At 35.8% G+C, this 22,318-nt stretch overlaps 2 protein-coding genes and 2 long non-coding RNA genes across 9 annotated transcripts in view; 1 reads left to right on the top strand and 3 right to left on the bottom strand.

Moving 5' to 3' along the window:
- The window catches only part of LOC134672789 (RNA-binding protein lark), a 529,293-nt gene that overhangs the window by 457,742 nt on the left and 49,233 nt on the right, over positions 1-22,318 (bottom strand). The window lies entirely within an intron of this gene.
- LOC134672785 (bone morphogenetic protein receptor type-1B) overlaps positions 1-22,318 on the top strand; it is a 123,563-nt gene that overhangs the window by 59,959 nt on the left and 41,286 nt on the right. The window lies entirely within an intron of this gene.
- Positions 16,404-17,397, bottom strand: LOC134672677 (uncharacterized). Its single transcript, XR_010099369.1, has 2 exons — positions 17,341-17,397; positions 16,404-16,980 (listed from the first exon to the last, which is right to left on the bottom strand). It is a non-coding gene; the product is annotated as an uncharacterized LOC134672677 (long non-coding RNA).
- LOC134672676 (uncharacterized) lies at positions 17,907-18,503 on the bottom strand. Its single transcript, XR_010099368.1, has 3 exons — positions 18,377-18,503; positions 18,135-18,286; positions 17,907-18,020 (listed from the first exon to the last, which is right to left on the bottom strand). It is a non-coding gene; the product is annotated as an uncharacterized LOC134672676 (long non-coding RNA).

Genomic DNA, 22,318 nt, shown 5'->3' with positions numbered 1-22,318 from the left:
AATTTGGAATTAAATTAAAACAGGATAAGAACAAAGCTAAATTAAAAAGATTTTTACCATAAATTGTAAATATCGATATCACTATTTGCAATCCCTAAACTTTTTATTAGTTGTTTACTTAAAATTTGCTCTGGCGTGTGAGTGAGCGTCTTTGCGGACTAGGTCCGGCGGCCAAAAGGTTAAAAACTTCTATAATCACAGAGTGACATCAATTAAGCTAAATGATCAGCCGGTACACTTACCCCGTGACTATCTCTGGCACTCACACGCACAAATATCACAACAAACTCCCACCGATACTTATTATGGCGTAATATGTCCGTAAAACTTCGTGTTTTAATTAATCGCCGTCTTATTAACGGCGTAACATTTCCTTTGTCTCTGTTATTTTTTCATTTTGCCGGTCGTCCGTGTTTTTTCGCGACACCCTCAATTTCCAGAACTAAATTCCCGTGTCACTTGTTTACTGTTGTCAACCCGCTGACAACTAGTCTACTGCTAGTTGCGGAAAGATGGCGTTACTATGTAATATGTGACTTATGCCGCTACTACTTGCCGTGATGCGTACGCGTATATAGCGCATGCATCACAAGTCAACTAATAAAAATAATTAACACTATGTAATATCAAGTGTCAACTGAAAAACATAGCTAAAAAACAGATGGGTGTCAATCGGAGCTGTCTCGACAGTGACATGTGGATAATCGTGTGCGGTCGGCCTTTAGTAATCCGACGACCGTGGTACCTTGGAACTGACGACGGTAAACAACTGTAATGGGATAGCTTGAATCATCGGCTTGAGGTGGCCAAGTCTTAATGTGCATCTTTATTCACACCTACAGTTACGAATTGAAGGTCAAAAACTGTTATTAGTGTAAGATAAAGTCAGTTATTTCTTAGCAGATACAGCCTTAGTGAATTGTACCCAAATTGTTAACTATATGTTGCCCAAAGGAAGTCCCCCATTTTCAAAATTTTTGGCACTTGAACAATTTCTTGGCATGATTCTTGAGACAAAGTTACCTATTGTTCTTTGCAATTTAAATTTTGCAAAATAGTTACCAATGCACATCCGTGGTTTTTCAACATCTCGATTACTATTAATTTAAGATTACTGCAAAAAAAGTTATCTACAGGAAGCTCGTTCTCTGGCTACAAAGTCCTCGACCCACGAAAGTTATCAGCCGACAAATCCATAAACGGCCGGCAGTTTCAGGTAAAGGACAGGATAATTGGCAACAAGTGGGTGTCTGGAATGTCATTCCAAACGTCCCTTCAAACCAGTATAAGTATTTTTCAATCTGCCTTAGTTTGTATGGATCTTGAGGTCTTGTTTCGCTGTTTCACCAAAAAACTACTTGCTCGCGAAATCAAAGAGAATAGAAAATACATGGCCTGAGTTTAATCTGGTGTCGCAATAGCTGCTTAACACGGAATTGAGCATGCACGCAGACATTAATTATTTCTTTTTACGATAAATACAATTAATGGTCAAGGCGCACACCATCTGATTTGATTTGCCAGAAGAGCCAGAGCCAATCACATGAAAAGGTTAAACTTTACGAATTTTAAGAGACCGTGGTGGTTGTCTAAAAGAACTATATGTACTGAGGAAAATGATGAACTAATGTTATTCCAAGAAAAAAAATATCTTTGGTGAACAATGGTTAAATATATTAACCTGCAATCGACTTCGATTATCAAGTTACTTATTCGTTATTTGGTAAGATTATGTACTGCACTCAGCAATTTAATTTACATAATGATAGGTTATTAAAAGAAAACTGGATGTCAATTGCATAAACAATTACATTGTAGTTGATTACTTGGATTGGTAATCTGGGCTATAACCGCGAAAATCGAAGTTAACAAATTGCGGGCATCTTTCTCTCTCACTCTAATTACGCCTTCATTGGAGTAAAAGAGAAAGATCCCCGCAATTTGCGAAATTCGGTTTTCACGGTAGCCCCTCTGTGTCTGTACAGAAGCATATTAATCGGTCGATGTTTCACAAATGCCATGGCTACTCATAGTATTATGTTAGTCCATAAAATATGAACTAACGTTTAGAGCTTTAAGTCGAGGTGTTAAGCGCTATTGTTGATTAATATTAAATAGAGCTATGCAAGTACAATTTCACGTTATGGTAATTCGTATTCGCTTCTGTGACATCTGTTCCCAAGTTTTTTGCAACTCTTAATATGGAATTACTAACCAATTATCAGAAAATAAAAGCTCAAGCGATCCTTACCGCTTTTTGTTGGCCGTTGAAATCTCTTAATTCGTATATTCGTTGTGAGTGTTGTTTCTGAAACTCGTATTTTTATTTATTGGATTTAATAATGAGTCTTGCTCCGTTTTAATAAAGCTCTACATTCAACGAGAATGATTTAGCAACAATGATTTAACCAAATGTTTATTTTATGATACGGTGTGAAAACATATTTATACATTATAATGAATTACAGGCATTATACGCGTGTCCATCAGAAAGTAATGCACATGTGATTAACTGTATAACTATACTATACGACATATACACTTCCCGGGCGTACCCATGCATGCAGGTGCCATTGTAGGTAAAATCCGTCGCAAGCGTCCGTGCCTTTTAGCTTTGCTCAAATGCTCATACTATTTTTCGTTTACACGCGCACCCGCTCCGTGCAACCGCGCCATCTAAGGGGTGCCCTCATCCGCTAATATTCATCCTGACTGTACAGATTCAGAACCAAGAGGTAGTACCTAGCCGTAGGCAATTGGTTATGGTATATATTTATTTATATAAAACGCAAAACCGATGTAAGCTGAATAACCAGTTGCCATTATAAACAAATCTGTCTCCGAGCCGTGGTCAATCGTGGTTACTCTCCATCAATTGAATTAGTCCCGCCGACGATGACAGACGCCGGCACCCTATTCCCGCTTTCCGGCAATCATCCAATAAAATATATTACACTTATACTAATGTGGGATTCAAATGACAGTGATTGCTTATATTATGAATTATTGTTACCATTACCCTCTTCACCACTTAGATGGTTGGCAGTCCTCAACTGTGCGTTTCTCCAGAAACATTCTTCCTCGCACAGCTCAACTTTGGAATGACTTGTCACACGCGGTATTTCCGGACTGATACGTCCTTCAAACGTTGGAGAAAAGAGCGTACTCACTCGGATCTAACTAATATAACTGCAACACAACATATGGTGTAAAATGACACGATAAAGAAGCATAAAAAACGTTTCTACGACATACATAATGTTGGCGGATGAACGATTTTTTTGTAAGACCTGTCAGATTTCTAAGATCGAGTTCGCGTTATATCTCAGTAATGATTTATGTTAATCGTTCAAAGCCGGTAACATAACCTAAGCTCCGTGTCTCCTAATGGTCGTGAAAGCTCGACCTTTAGTGTCAGGTATCATTCCGTGCTCGTGAGATAATGTCGCCTTTGCTGCGTTGACAACGTGCGAGAACCTTGTCGAAAGATATAGTACTTACTGCAACGTGAATTTGTGACATATAAATACAATCCCTTTATAAATACTGTCATAAACTACCACCGGCTCTAAAAAAACCTGCGCCGCGCAATAGACTCGTCTAGTCTCATTTTTAGGGTTCCGTACCCAAAGGGTAAAACGGGAGCCTATTACTATGACTTCGCTGTCCGTCGGTCCGTCCGTCTGTCACCAGACTGTACCTATCTGACGAACCGTGATAGCTAGACAGTTGAAATTTTCACAGATGATGTATTTCTGTTGCCGCTATAACAACAAATACTAAAAAGTACGGAACCCTCGGTGGGCGAGTCTGACTCGCATGTGTCCGGTTTTCTTTTTTAAAACGGCATAGCATGAAATCTTAAAAATACATGATGAAAACGTAAATATAAAGAATTTCAGATTATTAATACATACAGTGTGTATTCCTTTTGTGCACATCATGTATAACAGAACAGAAGTAATCGTGTACAAGTATAATGATTATGTTTTCTTTACACTCATAGTTGTCATATTTGAAGTAACATACCGTAAACATATATTTCGTATATACGAAATATGATTTCCGAATAGATTAGACTTATAAAATACCGTAGTAGTTTAACTTGACAGAGTTAGCCAGCGCGGCAGCAATTTACTTAAACGTTGAAATAAATTTACCAAGCCTAAACAACCATTCCGAAATACCATAATAACCGTAATTTGACACAGCTCAACATTACACTATACTAAATGAATATGAATCGGCAAATGACTAGTCTGGACTGGACCTTTCGCCTCACAGGCGCATAATGCCTAGAACACACTTTAATTCAGTGTAAAGTTACTAAAAAATAAATGTTTTATTGGATATTGGTGAGAGGCTCAGATGTTTATCGAGTAAAGATAACTAAAGATGCTGAAGAATTGTTTTATTGAAGTTTCTGTCGTAAGCAAAATGTTGAAACTTCATACAATGCTTTTCAGTAGAAAGCGTAGGTAGAATACCTAAAAAGTTTCACCATTTTATTAGTGTTGAATTTGAATACCTAACTATACTTTATTTTTGCATCCTGTGTACTAAACTTGTTTAAGAAGAATGAAGAACGGCAAGGTGTCGAAGACTTCGATTTCACCCTTGGCTTGTAGAGTTTTTTACCCTTAATAAAAACAACCAAGAAAAGGTATCTATCGCTACAAAATGCAATTGATCTGAATCTCCTTGTATGTACAGCCATTTGCAAGTGTACCCCCGGTTTAAATCAGGTGCAGAGTTGGCCCGAGGCTTGTCATTAGTCCGCAATCAGCCTGTTCTGTCGTTTAGCTCGACTGCCTGTTACCAACTGCGACCAACTTGTCCACTATTAGGTGCAGCTTGTGCTAATTGTACCTACCTATTCATTATTTGCGGGTGTGTTTTTGAGTGATTGTAGCTCATTTGGATGTTAAAGATTGAATGGAATTTCCTTTGCCTCTTTGTTCCTCTACGTTTAGGTAGGTACTCACCGGAAATAACCTATCCAGATCATCTTGAAAAATTATATTTTTTATTCAGTGCATCCCGGTCTTTAGCATAGGCTGTTATTTTTAGAACTGTGAAGACGAACATAAAATTCGCGCCATGCCAACCGTGGCGAAGTTTATCGTAAAACGCGTTTCGACACATGTTTTCTGCCAAATAAAAAACATGCGAATGGTAGATGCCTTCACACGTTTCGTCTGAACCATTCCCGCGGCGCGGCGGCGAATAACAAAATTCTCGCCGTATAAAGAACAACCACTCGTCATCTTCAAAAACTCTTATCTTATTCAAGAATGCCGTTTCAAAAGGAATCCTATCCCATTGAAACAAAGTAAATATTTAAAAAGATTTTTACTCGAATCTTACTATGTTCCCAGTTGATATACGCTTCCAACAAGCAAGGCAGTGGCACGGCGGGACGCGTATAAATCCAATTCCTCCCATTGTCCTGTCGTGGAACGCACAAAAGTGCACTTTTGTTCGACATTCGGCGACCAACGCCTGTAGAGTCGCCGCAATAAATAATCTACGGCAATAAACAAATCCTAATAAAAGTCACTTACAGGCGTAAGGGGTGTAATTACTGTTAATGGCTACGTTTCCGATAGCTCACTAATCACTCGGTTAATCGAGTTACCGCATATCATATTACTGATATAACTTTAACAACTTATTGTGGAATTAACTGCTGTTTTTATTACATTCATTGCCTGTAGTTATCTTAATTGATTCTGAGTGCAAATCGCGATTGCATTTTTCATGTGAATAAGAGTTTCTTATAATATTATCTATTAACTCAGTCTAAGGTTACATCAGAGTGTGTATAATTGTATATATGTACTTACTATGATAATTATGATATTTTATGTCTTCACCATATCTTAAACCGACATATCAAAAACAAAAATATGTACATCATTACACAATACCAACGACGGATTTTTCTGATAGAGCTTGCAGATGCAGACCATTCCCTTCAAGCATTTATGTTTAACTTCAATTTTGACATTACTTATGTTTATGTGGATGTGATATTTGCTCTCAAAAAGGTTAGGCAGTGTTGTGATCTCCTCGGTTTCGTGTTCCGTGGTAGCTTCTTGAATTAATGGCTTCTCGTCAGTTGCCCGCCGTTCGCTTCTCGCCGCGGGAAGTGTGAATTCGACGCGACCAATCCAATAAAAACACCGATTTAACACCAACTGGAAATCATATTACGGACCGAATACAATTCCCCGACTAACTCCAATAACTCTACCACTATAAACTACATCCAGCCTCTCATAATCCTGTATTAAATGGCATTCTTGCCTATAAAATGCCATAAGCATTATCCACGCTGTAGCTGGCTGCTCTAGACGTTTTATTACAGCTTTCTCAATAATTTTATTGATCCTCTATAAATCTCGATAACTTTAAATGATGCTAGGACCATACGGAGGTGCTATATATCACACCCAGACCTCATACGGACATAAATCATCTCGAGTTGAATGGCGCTTATTAAAACACCCTGCTTGGTGCGATCGACGCTTTTCGAAGTGCTTGCTATTGAAAAAACCGGTTGGGTTTTATCCTACCATTTTATTTTCGTTTTACCAATAGCATAAAAAGTTCAAATTCATTTTAACGAGCCTCGTGAACTTTTGCTCTTGTTGTAACTTTACCGCTTTTTTAAGTTCTCAAAAGTATTGGTAAAGATTCTAACTCAAATAGAGACAACCTCATTCTCACATTCTGTTTAACATCGTTGAGTTTAACTAATATTTGGTTATGCTGTGGAAAACGAAAGCGTAGGAGAGGTTAACCGCTGCTTAGTATTGTTAGTGCGTACCGTTTTCATGAAAGGTATCTAAATTATAAGCCTACTAGGAACTGGCTAACATGTGCGCGGAAATGCTGTCTTTGATTCCATTTCTGGACAACTCCTTTTAGGTTTGGTTTATTGCAAGTACAACAACAGATTTTGTAACGCCGGCTGGCTGTTTCTGCTTTGTGTCCGTAACAAAGCCACGTTTCTCCGTACTTTCAGTGGGAAGTAACAAACTACTGGGAGTTTCGAAATCTTGACCGATTTAGTATCCAAATGCAATGTTTTGGCTAAATTTAGATAAGTTATGGCCGTCGTAGCGTTATTGAGCAGGTCAGTTCGCCAAAGACGGTCGTCATGACAACAAATCGTTGGCGGTGCTGCCAGTAATGTCTAGTAGTAAATTAAAGTACCTTAATTTGTTTTATATGGAAATGCAGCGCGGCGCGGTCAAACGCGAGCTCTTAATAAGGCTATGTCCCGTCTCGTCGGTGTGGTCACTAACATTCCTACACGGGTTTGCTCTCGGGCTCAACATTTTTGTGTGCTCAGCTCGCGCACTCTTCGTTTTTCTTCACCATTTCCCGCCTCGGCTTGTCGCCGGGAATTTAAACGAGCCCAACGATTCCGATCGCGACCTACGTGTCGTTCGAATATCGCGCGAGAAATTGTAGGCGTTTAAAAAATTGAAATATTCGTCCTGCTGTGATCTTGATAATTTCGCTCGCCGCTCCCGTAGTTTATGTGGTATTTCCTAAGAAAAACGAAACGACATTGTAAACAACGTCGCCGGTCACATTATGCGTTCCCCTTTTTGCTATTACTTTTTATTTAGATCTTTTTACGATGACAGAGATAGATTGTAGATAGTACTTGAGTCTGGATATAGACTGATTATGTACTCATGCGCGTCTGGTCTATCACTGTAAATAACTCAATCTTTATAGATGGACAAACAAAAGAACGTCGTTGACCATATTTCATATGTTGGTCGATTGTTTTTGTATGTTGGTTGTTTTTGCCATTGTGATGGACAGCGGATTAACAGGGGCGGCGGCGCCAGCGCGCGGCCGCGGTGGCGGCGGCATAGCAAATGCGTCTCGGTGTGCGGTTCTTATCTCGATCGTGTAGGGTTACCGTCACCTGCATCTGGTATGGATTAGCCTATTTGACCTTCAATTTGTTTGGATACTCGTTTTACACGTGATAGATAGCTAGTTAGGTACCCGGACTCTCCAATTGCTGGGCTACTATTTATGCCATAGACATCTCTTGGACTACATACACTCGGCGTCAAAAAAATCGCACCTCGCCAAAAATTCGTTTCAAGCAAATATAGCTCTTATCTACTGCATTGTACCCTGTCAATATTGGTATCATTTGAAAGCGCAATTAATGAACTTTAAAAAAATAAATCGTTATTATTCGTAAAAACAACCATCGCCGAACATAGGCGTTTTGTTTAAAAAAGGGCCGAGATCCAATTTTAATCGGTCCGTTGTTGTGCAATCCGGGACGGGTATAAAATGGAGGATAAAGGTTAGTTATGGTTTATTCGTTCTCCAGAGGTCACTGAGGTTACTAATGAACCGTTACAGCAAGAAAAAACCCTTGGACATGGATACCAGGCCAGAAGGAGCAGCTCAAGAGATGGCACTGCTGCAAACAAGACTATGGCAGTAAGAAGTTGCTGAAAGATTTAACATAAACGGTTTCCGAGTCCGTCGAGTCTTGCTGGGGTTCCAGGTGCCTGGTGGTTACATCAGGAGGCCTGGACCTGGAAGACAACACTACTCATCCGCTAGGGACAACCGGTACATTGTATCGAACTCTTTGCAGAACCGTTTCTCCGAGGCTGTTGAGCTGCAGCAGCAGCTTCAAGCAGCTCAAAAAACAGCAGTAAGCATCTCTACCATCGGAAGAAGGCCGGAAGAGAAGAGGATGTTGACCCGTAGAGCTGCTACAGGCCCCCCATTAAAGGAATAGCATCGACTAGCCAGGAGGCAATTTTGCCGACTGCACGAAGATTGGACGTTTGAATAATACAGGAATGTCCTTTTTTCCGACGAGACGAGGGTGTGCCTTTACACCACCGACAGGTGCAGGGGGGTGTATAGGAGGCAGGGAGAGCAATTAACGCAGGCCTGCACTGAAGAAACCGTCTGCTAAGGGGACGGATCTCGCATGTTGTGGGGCGGCATTTCGATCGACGAGTAAACTGATCTCCTGTGCATTTCCTGCACTGAAGGTGGTCACAGCCAGGGATCCCTGACTGCTCGGCGTTACATAACGGTGTTCTTGGAGGAGCATGTGATCCCATATTATGATGGTTTTGTTGGACCCAACTTCCAGTTTATGCATGAGAACGCCCTCTGTCACACTGCGTTGTTTGTGTGAGACTAACTGTGGAAGGTTGGGATCACCGTAATGGAGCGGCCAGCAAGGAGCCCTGACCTGAACCCAATCGAACATCACTAGGATCAGCTAAACCGGCGGGTTCGGTCGCTTGATCCTGCTCCTGCCACTCTTGACAGGCTTCAAAATGCCATTATTGAGGAGTGGAACAACTTTCCTCAAAAACGCATCGTGGCACTCATGACAGTCATGACTGATCACATGGAAGCTACTCGGAGGGCAAGAGGAGGCAGCACTAGGTTTTAAGTTTAGTTTTAAGTTTGTTTTTTCTGTATCTGTTGATTTTGTAGTGGTTTTATTCGTTGCAATTTTAACCTGAATACACGTCGATTCGTTTTTCCTGAAAATTTTCTTTTTGTATGGGGTAGATCGTCCATTTTACGACATTTTCCATTAGAGGATTTTATAACCTTCCAAATAAGGCCCCAAAGTCTTATCTTGCCTTATATAATATAAGGTTTAAAACCGCTTGAAAGAAAAAAGTTAAGATGTGCGATTTTTTTGACGCTGAGTGTATATTATTTATAGATACCGTGTTTGTTTTGGGTAGGTTGCTAAACTTATGTCAATCCTATTCAATTAAAAATTATACCCTTAGTTGTACCTTCATGTCTGAGACTTGCAGTATGTTATCTCAGAGTTTTAGTGGGAGATATCAGATACTCGTAGTATACTTGTTGGTAAAAGACCGGCGCCGACACCAGATTAATAGAGTTCACAACTGCCACCAAGGCAAGAATTTGCGGATAATGACATATTATTGTCTGACTTAAATTTTGAATTCTGAAATCCATCCAGGGTAAGTCATGTCTTTGGCCTCCGCCGACCGCCTTTTTTATATAACTGAAAAATATTTACATTACAGTAAATTTTAGTGTCAACCCTGCCGTAGACGGGGTGCGCGTGCGTCGAGATGCGCGTGATTGGCCGCATTAACATAGTGCCCGGTCTTAATACATTCGAATGCATTGTGCACGCGGTCCTTTTCACATTCATATTTTTGTCCGCCATACATTTGTAATGGCGACTCCGTAAATCTCGGGGTAACTTGAGAGCCTACTGTTTTAATGTGTTTCTTGACACTACGGCTGAGATACAAAAAAGGTCTGTGCCCAAAAGTGAATGCAGACGAATTTTCCGCTTAAATTCACAGTTGTGGTAACATACGTTGAAAATCGCAACCTTTTAGCTTCAAACTGTGTACTTGTCCTTCATGTCTCGCCATTCAGTATCGGTAAGGGTCCATGTACAATACATATTTACTTAATGTTTCTGAAAGCCTGGTCACTAGGGCTTACATAAATATGTTTCTCATATTTTACTGGCACATCATGTCTGATTAGTTAAATCAGTTCCTTTTTTCGAACTGTCAAATCGATTAGTCACTATGAAATAAGTATGAACTACGGAACCATAAAAACAGTCATGTTACTCACCCTATACTTCAATCTTAAATAATTTTTAAATAGAAATTGGGACAAAAAAACTGTCTATGTTTTTCTAATAATTCTCTGATGCTATACCGTGCATTATGTGAAATAATTAATTTTAAATAAGCCAACCTCCCTATCATGCATGTGCAAGAAATACTTATATAAATCCTAGAAGGTATATCTGTAAAGTAAATCCAAGCTGTCTCGGCTAATTGAGCGGGGCAGTTGTACCTTCAAATTGTGTACAAATATTAGCCCGGGCCACGAGCGAACAAACACCGCTTTTGTTTGATCACTGGTCGCGTTCCTATCGCTTACCAACCACGAACGAGTCGAGGGCTCAGACTCCACTCTATCGCTCTATCGCACAATAGTGATAGAGAGGCATTTCGATTTTTACAGTAAGCCCGCTTGTGAGCCAATATCAGCTCAGCTCATTATCCTATTACACATTTAGTGGATGCAGTAAAATTTTAAAAAATAAGAGAGGAGAGGGATACCCCTTTTCCTCTTACATACCTAACCAACGTCTATCTTCCAAAAAGTGTAGGACACAAGGAAAACTCAACTCCCTCGGTCAGATATTATGTATCTTCCTTATTTTTCATCGTGGAGTCAAAGAAAAACAACACACATTGCATGGCTATTTTTTACTTATGCCAAATGATACCCGTGCTACATACAATTATCCTAACGGCAAACCCTACTTCTGTTACTCTACTATAAGTTATTTCATCTCCAGCTCAAGTTACACCGGTTTCTGAGATCTCGCCCGTATTCGCACAGTCAATAAAATTACACGTTCAGCACACAGCCCATTTTTATATGGGCCCGTACTTTTGAGACGAACATGGCTTTAAAATAACACTATACCAGTTTAGAGAACTGTCGCCTTACATAGATGACCATGTAAGTATTTACGAGAAGTATGCTTATTAGACACAAGATGAATGCGCAATGCCACTTAAATCATTGCCGTAAAAGTAGAAGTACGGCTAGAAGCCTTCAAGGGATCTAATAGAGTTTTTTTTTTATGTTACTTAGATAAGTATCTAAAATTAACATTATGGCTTATGTCAGTGAAATATTTATTTTGGATAGATTACAGTCAGTATTCAGATTATGTTGGCGACTGTCTTTGCAACATAAATCCCATAGTCTTCATATTTTAATGTAGCGCGTGAACTTAGTTGAAAATTCTCAAGTTATCAAACTCATTCATCTCCGACGAAGATGTCATTATTTTTTTCGAGGTACAGACGGCGAGCAATTTTCCCTACCAGAAGGTACCTTGCCTCTTTTCAAATTACTAACCGTGTGCATACAAAGCTCGAGCTCACGTTTTCAAAGTTATATTATAATGGCTCACGAGGCCACTCTTATATTCGGTCCTTTTAGACGTACCTACCTCTTTAAGCAACGGGACTAACGACTCTTATCTATGGCCAGTATTCTCTGTCTCTACTCTCCAGAGTTCTTGGTCGACACGTTTCCCGTATTAAAATATGTCACGAGAGCTTACCTCGCGCTGGTTGAGATTTACCTCTCGGTCACGTTTTGCAAATATTATTTTGTCTTCAGACATTTTTAAGTGTATTGTGATATTGTGATGGTTGGTTGTATAAGAACATTTTATCATAAAACGTGCTCAGGTGTCAGTCAAGAAATATTTTATTTAGGGAAGGGATTAGAAAGCTTATTGTTTGGTACTAAAGTTATACAGTTAAAGTTAATGTGCCTTAAAGACACAAAGTCAGCATTATCCACTTTTTTACATGTTGTTGACTGCTTTTATATGATACATTTGTTAATAAAAACTGTCGTAGGTTTTATACCTTATTATGCACAGGGTTGGGCAAAATACTGGCTTCCACGTATTTCAAATACAAATTACAAAATACAATTTTAAAAGTATTTGAAATACCAAATACAAACTACTTTGGTGACTGGTATTTGAAATACAAAATACAAATTACAGTGTTTAAAATAATGTATTTCAAATACAAAATACAAAATACTTTTAATTCTTTTTGTCTAATCGTTTAGTTTGTTTAACGAATATCCTTTCCTAAAAACGTATAGGGTCATTGCGCTTGTTTTCGTCCAGCTCTAGTTTTCATCCACTTGACGAAATTTGAATATAAACCTACATTGCTGCAAATAGTAAATTAAAAATGAAATATATTATTTGCCTATCTGTCAAGTGGTCGAAAACTAGAGCATGGACGGAAACTACTGTAATGGCTGTTGACGAAAAGTTCCGCGCAGAATAACTCGCGCATGGTACATATTTGCCCTCGTACAAGTTGTACATTATATTTAAAAAAAACGTTCCATTTTAGGATCATAGAATTTAATAAAATGTATTTTGTAGAAATGTATTTTGAAGCTTGAAGTATTTGAAATACAAAATACAAAATACATGTGAGTGCAGTATTTGAAATACCAAATACAAAATACTTTTCCAGGTAGTATTTGAAATACAAATACAAAATACTACAATGTATTTCAAATACGTATTTCAAATACATGTAATTGAAATACTGCCCAACCCTGATTATGCATTTGCCTTATGCCTCTTCTTTCCATGGATCTAAGGACTGTATCGTTTATTATAAATACAACTTTACTTAGCCGTTTTTTCTGGTATTATGTTTTTATTAAAAAATTACACATATAGTTTAATTAGTGCTTTAATAATAAGTAACATTTCGTCCTGGGAGATCACGTAAAGCATATGGTTTGGACAATATTTACCCAATCCTCCCGAGTAACTACAACGATTTCGGACAAATACTACAAGAAAATTTACGGTTTGCGAACAAGATAAGTATTACACAAAAAAAATCGTACTATGTAAACAGCAATTACATATGATTCGTAAAGCGAAACATCTGGGCATAGTCTAATCATTTCTTTTAGTTGGAAAAAAAGTTTTGGATCTGTGCTTGGTGGCCTTTTTGAAAATATGGCATGTTACTTACGACAACCCCGACTTTGGTATACAATATAACCATCATGGAGCGTTTCTATCGACCTGTTCTAGCCATGGTTCAACGCCATGAATGTCCGTTAGGCTTTGGATTTCGGTAGATTCTTTTAGCTGTTTCCGTCATTTCCCTGGCGTCAGAAATTGACGGGAATCCAAAATGTTGCATAAAAAGTCGTTTTCATGTAAAGATAAAATACACCACATTTATTCTGTGGATGTTCAATTGAGCAATCATGAAAAGGACACTTAGATGGCATATTTTGGCAGCATATTAACCTTTTGTTTCTTTAAATCGTACTAAGGAATCGGTGAAATAGTCTCAAATTAAGCTCGATAGGCTTGTCCGAATTACATTTGCTAGAAGGTATTAAAATCATCATAAAGTCCCTAAAATAAAATAAATGTAAAACATTCTTATATCAGATATGTCTTAAAAATACCCCCAGATTATACCTTAAGAACATAGTAATACAAAATAATACACACGTCAACAGTTAGACCAGGTTTTATCTGTATTTATAATAAACGATACAGTCCTTATTCCCTATAATTTACATTTTAAACAGCTGTCGATTTGCTACAGCTTATTGAAAACTTAATTTGCTTATTTTTATGTTAGCGCCGCAACTTTAATGTGATTTTCGTTGATTTCAGGTATGTATCGCGCATTTAACCAGACATCGGCTTTACAACCGCAACATAAAAAGGCTTCGGCAACCATTTACCTGCTCCCTACAGAATATGAGAAGTATAAAATACGGTATTCTGCAATAAAACAGCATTTAGAAGTCGTATCCGCAAACAGTATCCCCGTAGTATACGTTTATGGTCTATCTATGAGCGATTCCATACTACTTTTTATTGCCATGTCCCATTTTATCACTTTGTAATGTTCTATCTGATGGCAGATCATAAAACGTTAAACTTTTATATGAAGTTTATGAAGCGGAGGTAAGATGGTTTTAAAGATAAAAGTCATAGATACTAGACTAGATATGAGATGTTGAGTTTCTTAAGTTTAACAAACAAATTAAGGATTAAATTACAAACTGGTTAGATATAACATAAGAACTATTTTCAGTAAAATAACTTCTACAAAATAATTTTAAAAGCCTGTGATCTGATTTACTGTTGAATGATTTTTATTTAGAATTCTATTTTTACGTCAAAGTTTAAAGTTACGGAATTTCCCCATTCTTGTATAGGGCTGAGTTAATTGGAGTCTAGAATTATGCAACCAAACTCTATCAAGAGTTTCGCAAATATATTAATTTTTGTTGACACGATTGTTTCAATCAATACGACCAATTGCTGGCCACAGACTACACTGTTAAAAATATTCAGGGAATTTTACATAATTTTAGGGCAACTTTCGTTGCCCTAACTTTTCTGTATTTTTACATAATTATGTAATTTTACAAGGCGTATGTAATTTTACATATCGACCTGATTTCATTATTATGTAATTTTACATTTATGTAATTTTACATAATCAAACAAATTGACGGTTATGTAAAATTACATTTATGTAATTTTACATAATCATACTGTCAGATATGTAAAAATCTCACTTATGTAATTTTACATAATCTGTAAAATCTCATTTATGTAATTTTACATATCCGTAAAATTTCACTTACGTACTTTTACATTTTTTTCGGTAATATTACAGGGTAATTGTATGTTTTGTTACAAATTTCGTATGTATAAATACATAAAGTTTGTGTATTAGTAATTATTTTTATGTATGATTACATTTTATTCAGTAATATTACCGAATTATTATGTATTTTGTTACAGATTTCATGTGTAAAATTACACCAACTTAATGTATTATTAATGTTTTTTGAGTATTTTTACTTTTTATTCGGTAACATTACACAATTATTATGTGTTTTGTTACAGATTTCGTATGTAAAAATACATTAAGTTTTTGTATTATTAATGATACTTTATGTATATTTACATTGTATTTGGTAATATCACAGAAGTAATATGTGTTTTATTACAGATTTCGTATGTGAATTTACACAAAGTACATGTATTATTAATGATTTTTTTAAGTATTTTTCCTTTTTATTCGGGAATATTACCGAATTATTATGTATTTTGTTACAGATTTCGTCTGTAAAATTACACAAACTTTATTTATTATTAATGTTTTTTTAAGTATATTTACTTTTTATTCAGTAATATTACAAAATTATTGTGTTTTATTACAGTTTGCGTATGTGATTTTACCACAAACTTTATGTATTTTTAATGATTTTTAAGTATTTTTCCATTTTATTCGGTAATATTACTGATACAATTTATGTATTTTTACATAAGAAAACTGTGATTTTAAATATGGGCAAGGTAAAATTACTTGTTGTTTGTGTATTATTACCTGTAAAATTAGGTAATATTTCATGTTATTAGGGGATATTTTTCTGTAAAATTCAATACAAATTCTGTACAATTACGGTAATTCTCCGGATTTAGTTATTAACCATTCGTTAGTTTTTTTTCTTATGTATTTTAATTAATGCAGCCTGTCTGCAGACTGCATTTATTAAAGTACATAAGAAAACAAATACCAACTTGCTAATAGCAAAATCCTGAGAATTATCGATAGCATGTAAATGTACAAAATTTGTATTGAATTCTTTAGGAAATATCGCCTAATAACATGTAAAACGAACTAATTTTATCAGTCATAATATACAAACAACAAGCAATTTACAGTTTAGAGGTTATTTAATAAAAAACAAAATTACAAAGAAATAAATTTATTGATTTTCACACACTAAAATTATAGAGCACACGCGTATATACACGTCTACGTGCATATTATTATTATTTATTCTGTGACAGAGTACAAAAAGTAGAAGACATATACGACACTATAAATTATATCTTATGTACATAAGTACTTCTTATGAATTAGTCTTATAAAAGTTTCGGTTAATAAGGCCTATGTGAATCTAATGCGTGAAACCTATACCATTTCAAGTAACGAATTGTCTGAAAATGTTTGTTACTGACATTAATTATAGTTAGTTTTTTTAGCATTAGAAAGAACTTGCAAGAAGTTAAGCGATCTTGACATGTCTTTTAATTGAAAAACGCTTTTTAAAAATCAAAAACTATTACTTATGACTTCCTTCTTTAGGATTTATTTTAAAAATATACCTTTGTATAAATTCTAATGTGTTTTGACAGTCCACTGGATATTCCATATTCAAGTTGCAGTAAGCCGCCATCAATAGTTGTAACGACGTAGGCATAATCTCAGTTTCGCTAACAATCGTTTTTTCTACCAGCAAGTAATATAATTATATTTTCATTATCTGTGGACAAAAAACATAATGGTTAAAACAGGTAATATAATAGGCCCCCAAATTTAATACTTCCTCCTCAAATAAGATAATTTATCGTATTACGTTAAGTGGCACTACTAGTGAGTAAGGGTACAAGTCTCGGGCAGCGCAGTTTTAAAAGGGTGTAAGTTCCATGCCCCTTTTACAACTAAGCTGCGCGACACTTGTACCCTTTTTCACTAGGGCCACAGGTTTATTCAATACATTTACGTTTTAACACTGTATGTTTCATATAGATTATATTATGATTAATTATAAATTATATGAAACATACAGTGTTATGCTTCGCAGGTAAGGCATTTTATCATTGTAATAATAATTAAGTCTCACCTAAAAATACAATGTTAGGCGCAGCTATTTCGGATAGCTCTGCAACTTGAACCCTGGTTAACCTGTCGGATCCCAAGACTCAAATCTGAGCCACAAAGGTTAGTGACCTTTCATACAAACAACATTTTTTTTGTATGAAAAGTCAATAACCTTTTGTGGCTCAGATTTCAGCCGTGGGACAGGACAGGTTAATGGTTCCTGGAAAAGAAAAAGTTAATAAGATTAGTAAATGGAACTACTATATTTAGGATGGTACCTCATCTGGAAGAAAATGGATTATGAATTATATCTTGGGTATTGCTCTCCCTCTATGTGACGGATGATCAAAATAGCGTGGGCCTATGTTGCACCAAACCTGAGTTCCACTAGGTACAGCCAGGGTTCAGCATCAGCTCTATCTTGTCAACTTCAAGCGTCAAATTTTTAAATTGACATCATACTGCAAAATAAATGTGGTTTGAGTCAGCACATTAATGCTTAACAGTAGGTATCCAATTATAGTCTATTCTACAATACACTACATTCTACAATTACACAAAAAATATTTCATTACGAAAAGTCAAATTAATTTAGATTTACTCACCTTTTTCAATGATATTTTTTAAAGTTGGGTCCATTATTGGAACAGCTTTCTTGATTGTTTGGTCTACTGACCAAATTTTAATAACGGGCATGTTTTACTGTAAAAGAATAACACAATTTATTAGTGTTGGTGACTATTTAATTAACCTACACAATCAAGCATGTACTAATATCGTTTTAAATTTAGATGTACTTAGCTAATAAATACTTACATTTTTTTAATGGCATACGACGAAAGCGGCTGCTCCAAGATTTTGTAGATCAGGTCTGATCCACCCTGGACGTGGACAGGACACGATATCAACTGGACTTTGTAAAGGACGCCGAGGAAACCGTTAGAAAAAAGTTGAACCGCGAACCCTTTCTGGAAGTACATAACGTTTTGAGGTCTAATGCAGATTTCACTAGATATTCGATGCAAGAAAGTAAAGGTATATCTAATACTTATATTTACCTGTTTTCTTGTATGCTATCTCCAATTTATTTACACGTTTACACAAGTACTACGTTCTACGCACAGCGAGTGAGCGAGCGCCATTTTGATGTGAACTCATGAACTGCGCAGCGCACAGCGCAGCTACAGGTTCGTGGCGGGGGAGGGGGGGGTGCGCCTGACTAGCGATCGCGTGATCCATGTAGCTCGCGCGCCATTGGCGCGCGTTATAATATTGAACCGTGATTGGGTGTGTGCCAGTGCCGCACAAAATTCGTCCAATCCGCGAGTGCTAACGGATATGAATTCATATTTGAAGATTTATAGTTTATTTTTCGAAATTAATAATTAGGTACACAATTTTACCAATAATTGCTGACATTGGTACATATAAATAACATCGTAAGTTTTGTTGCTTCCAACTTTGATGCTGTAATTCACATTAAGGGGTTCCCTGGAGCCAATGAATGACCTATCTGAATCCCTTAGTTTTCTAATTATTTTTTTGTAGCTTATCATACGGTAAAGTTGAAAAGAATTTATGTACGAAATAGGTATCATTTGATATTTACCAATCGCTTTTCGAGGAAAACATGGTGAGGAAACCGGACTAGTTCCAACAAGTTTCCTAGTTTCCCCTCTGGGTTAGAAGGTCAGATGGCAGTCGCTTCTGTAAAAACTAGTGCCTACGCCAATTCCCGGGATTAGTTGCCAAGCAGTTCCCAGGCTCCCATGAGCTGTGGCAAAAAGCTGGGATAGCGCGAGGAAGATTTATTATCATAGGGTAAAGTGCCCTATTACCAGCCACCTGCATTAATCGTTGAATAACTTTTATAATATGTCCAAAACTACACGGAATGTTTGTAAGTATACACGGTGTAACATGAGGAAACCGAATAGCTTTTACCACGCATTTCTGAAGTCAAAAGAAAGAAAAAATTTAATATGAGTTTAGGTATACTTCGCCAAAAAAAAAATTTTTGTTGTTGTTTTGTTTTTTCAATTTCTTGAATGTACATGTAAATAAAAATAAATGTTATTTGATGTTGATTGGTAAACTTTTCACTTAAAATTGATTGTTACATTTTTTTTTCGTAAAACCTACTTTTTGCAAAGCGTTACTTGTCACTTTTTGACATCTATCAAGAAGGATACTTTAGACTACGTCCCATAGCAGCAACATCACCATCAAAAAGGTCTTTTACACTGTGTAACAATAAAAACTTGTTTTTTTTTTTTAATTAATATTATCTCTGAAACTAGGCGAATTTCAAAAAAGTTTATAGGACATTTTTGTCTTTAAATATGATCAGGAATACGCAGTTAAAATTATTCGGTTTAAAATATTTCGGTTTCCTCATGTTACACGGTGTATTTGTCCGCGATTATCTCGCGTTTAGCTGAACCGATTTTGATGTGGTTTTCAGAAAAGTGTTTGTTACATTCGGGAGAAGGTATTAGTATACAGTGTACATAGAGCTGAGCTGATGCTGAACCCTGGCCTTACCTAGTGGAACCAGAAAAGACAAAACTGTGGAAAAATACAATTGGACAGCGCGGCAATGCCGCCAGCCTTCTTGGCACCCTGCCCAAAGGCACAGAGCTGGAGCCAGGTTTTTATTTATAATTTTAGTTTATATTGTAGTTAGTTGTAGCTTTATGTAGTTTTGAATTGAATTTTTTGGAATTTTACATAAGACGTGAGTAACTTTACACAAAAATGTAATTTTCACAAAATTAGGTAAAATTATGAGATTTTTATGTAAAATACCCATTTTAATTGATATAAACACATAAAAAAATGTATTTGTCCCAAACATTCCATGTAATTTTACAAATTTTATGTAAACTTCTATCTCTTAGTGATTATTATATATTTATTATGTAAAGCGACATATTTAAACAGTAAATTTACAGAAAATATGTAAAATTAAAGAAATTTTTGGAAATTTTATATTATTGTTTGTAATTTTCCTGACATTATTCCGAATATTACATTACACGTAAGTAAATTTACACAAATATGTAATTTAAAAAAAAATGGTAAAATTACGAGATGTTTATGTAAAATTCTCTTTTTAATTGTTAAAAACACATAAAAAAAAGTATTTGTCCCAAACATTCCATGTAATTTTACAGATTTTATGTAAACTTACATCTCTTAGTGATTATTACATATATGTTATGTAAAAAGACCATTTAAACAGTAAATTGAACAGAATATATGTAAAATTAAAGAAATGTTGGAAAATTTCATAATGTTTTTCGTAATTTTACTGATATCTTACGGAATATTACATAAGACGTAAGTCAATTTACATAAAAATGTATTTTTCACGAAAATAGGTAAAATTGCGAGATTTCTAAGTAAAATTCCCTCTTCAATCGTAAAAAATACATGCCAAAATGTATTTATCCCGAACATTCCATGTAATTTTACAGATTTTATGTAAATAGTCATGGCTTAGTGATTATTACATAAATTTTATGTAAAACTACATAAAAAATATTGATATTACCGAAAAAATGTAAAATTTACGAGAATTACGTAAAATGTAATATTTTTCCGTAAATTTCCCAGATTTTTCGGGAATTTTACAGGATTATGTAATTTTTTTGCATGTAAAATTACATAATTTTTAACAGTGTAGGTATCTCTTCTATCGGATAAGCTGATCGGATAAAGTATCAAAGTCGCTTATAACCATACACTTTTAATTTTATTGTTATTGCTCAGTTGTACTTGCTATGCCGAAGGTACAGTCAAAAAAAAGAATTTATGTAGCTACGAGCAAACTCATTCACACTACTTTTTTTCGCAGTAACTTTTACAGTCGACTGTACATTAACGAATGCACTGGACCGGCTCCGTTTATGAGGATCAATTAATTTATACAATTAGTGCTTTTTCAACCGACATTACCATTCATTAGTTTTAGCGACTGAATTAGCGTTGCGTATTGGCGACAGTATGCCGATATATGCCTTTATATGGGGCTTTACGTGATATACTAAGGATCAAACGTTTAAATTATTCTCGTATACTAAATATAATTATCCAGAGAATCCGGTTGTGAGTATAATAACCACTGTACCCACTGAATAATCAATTAATAATCTACGATCTACTGTATAAAGTGAAAAAAAAAAAAGTTAAAGGACTATTTCCTAATTCTCTAATGTAAGTGTGAATTTAAATGTAAGGGTAAGATTTTTTATGTATATTGAGTTAACTTCTCGAAAATTGGCCTATTTATGTACAGTCACCTATATTTGTACGAAAATCACAACTGCTGCTTTATTTATAGGGTTGAGAAAATCAATCATTACAGGGGGGGTGTAAATACATTACCTACCTATAGTTTACCCTACAAGGGAGGAAATTGCATAAGTTTCTAATAATGTATACAGTCAACGCTTTGTTTACCTCGTGAATATTCACATTTTTTATTACGTGCTTTGTCCATAGTTGCATTCTGAGCGTAGTCGCCATACAACTTTTTTATGTGTCTAGTTTTACATTTACATGCGCTTTACCACACGTAGTACCCGTATGCAAAAGAAAAATAATATGTACAATAGTGTTAATGTAGACTATTGTAGACGTATTTCCAATTGTTGAATATATGTACATATAAAGTGTTTTTTAAAGAAAGATGGCAATAAAGGTGTCACTACAATACAACTAATGTCATTCAAGACTATTCAAGAGCCGAAGGGAAAGGCGTGGAATACGTAGGCAACTCTGAAAGTTCTTAGAAAAGGCTACTTAGAGATCATATAACAAAAGAGGCATATTATTTATGAACATATAACTCTTTATACTTTTTTTGAGGTATATGCAATTTGGTCGTTATCTGTGTTTCAGGATTGATGGCAATTTGGAAATTGTACGTCAAGCGTTATTCCAATTTCGACCTAAGAATTTTTTCGTATTACTATTTATAACGATTTTCATTGTGG

This window comes from Cydia fagiglandana, chromosome 17 (genome assembly GCF_963556715.1).
Source record: "Cydia fagiglandana chromosome 17, ilCydFagi1.1, whole genome shotgun sequence".
NCBI lineage: Eukaryota > Metazoa > Arthropoda > Insecta > Lepidoptera > Tortricidae > Cydia > Cydia fagiglandana.
This window is presented reverse-complemented; position numbering and strand designations above follow the sequence as displayed.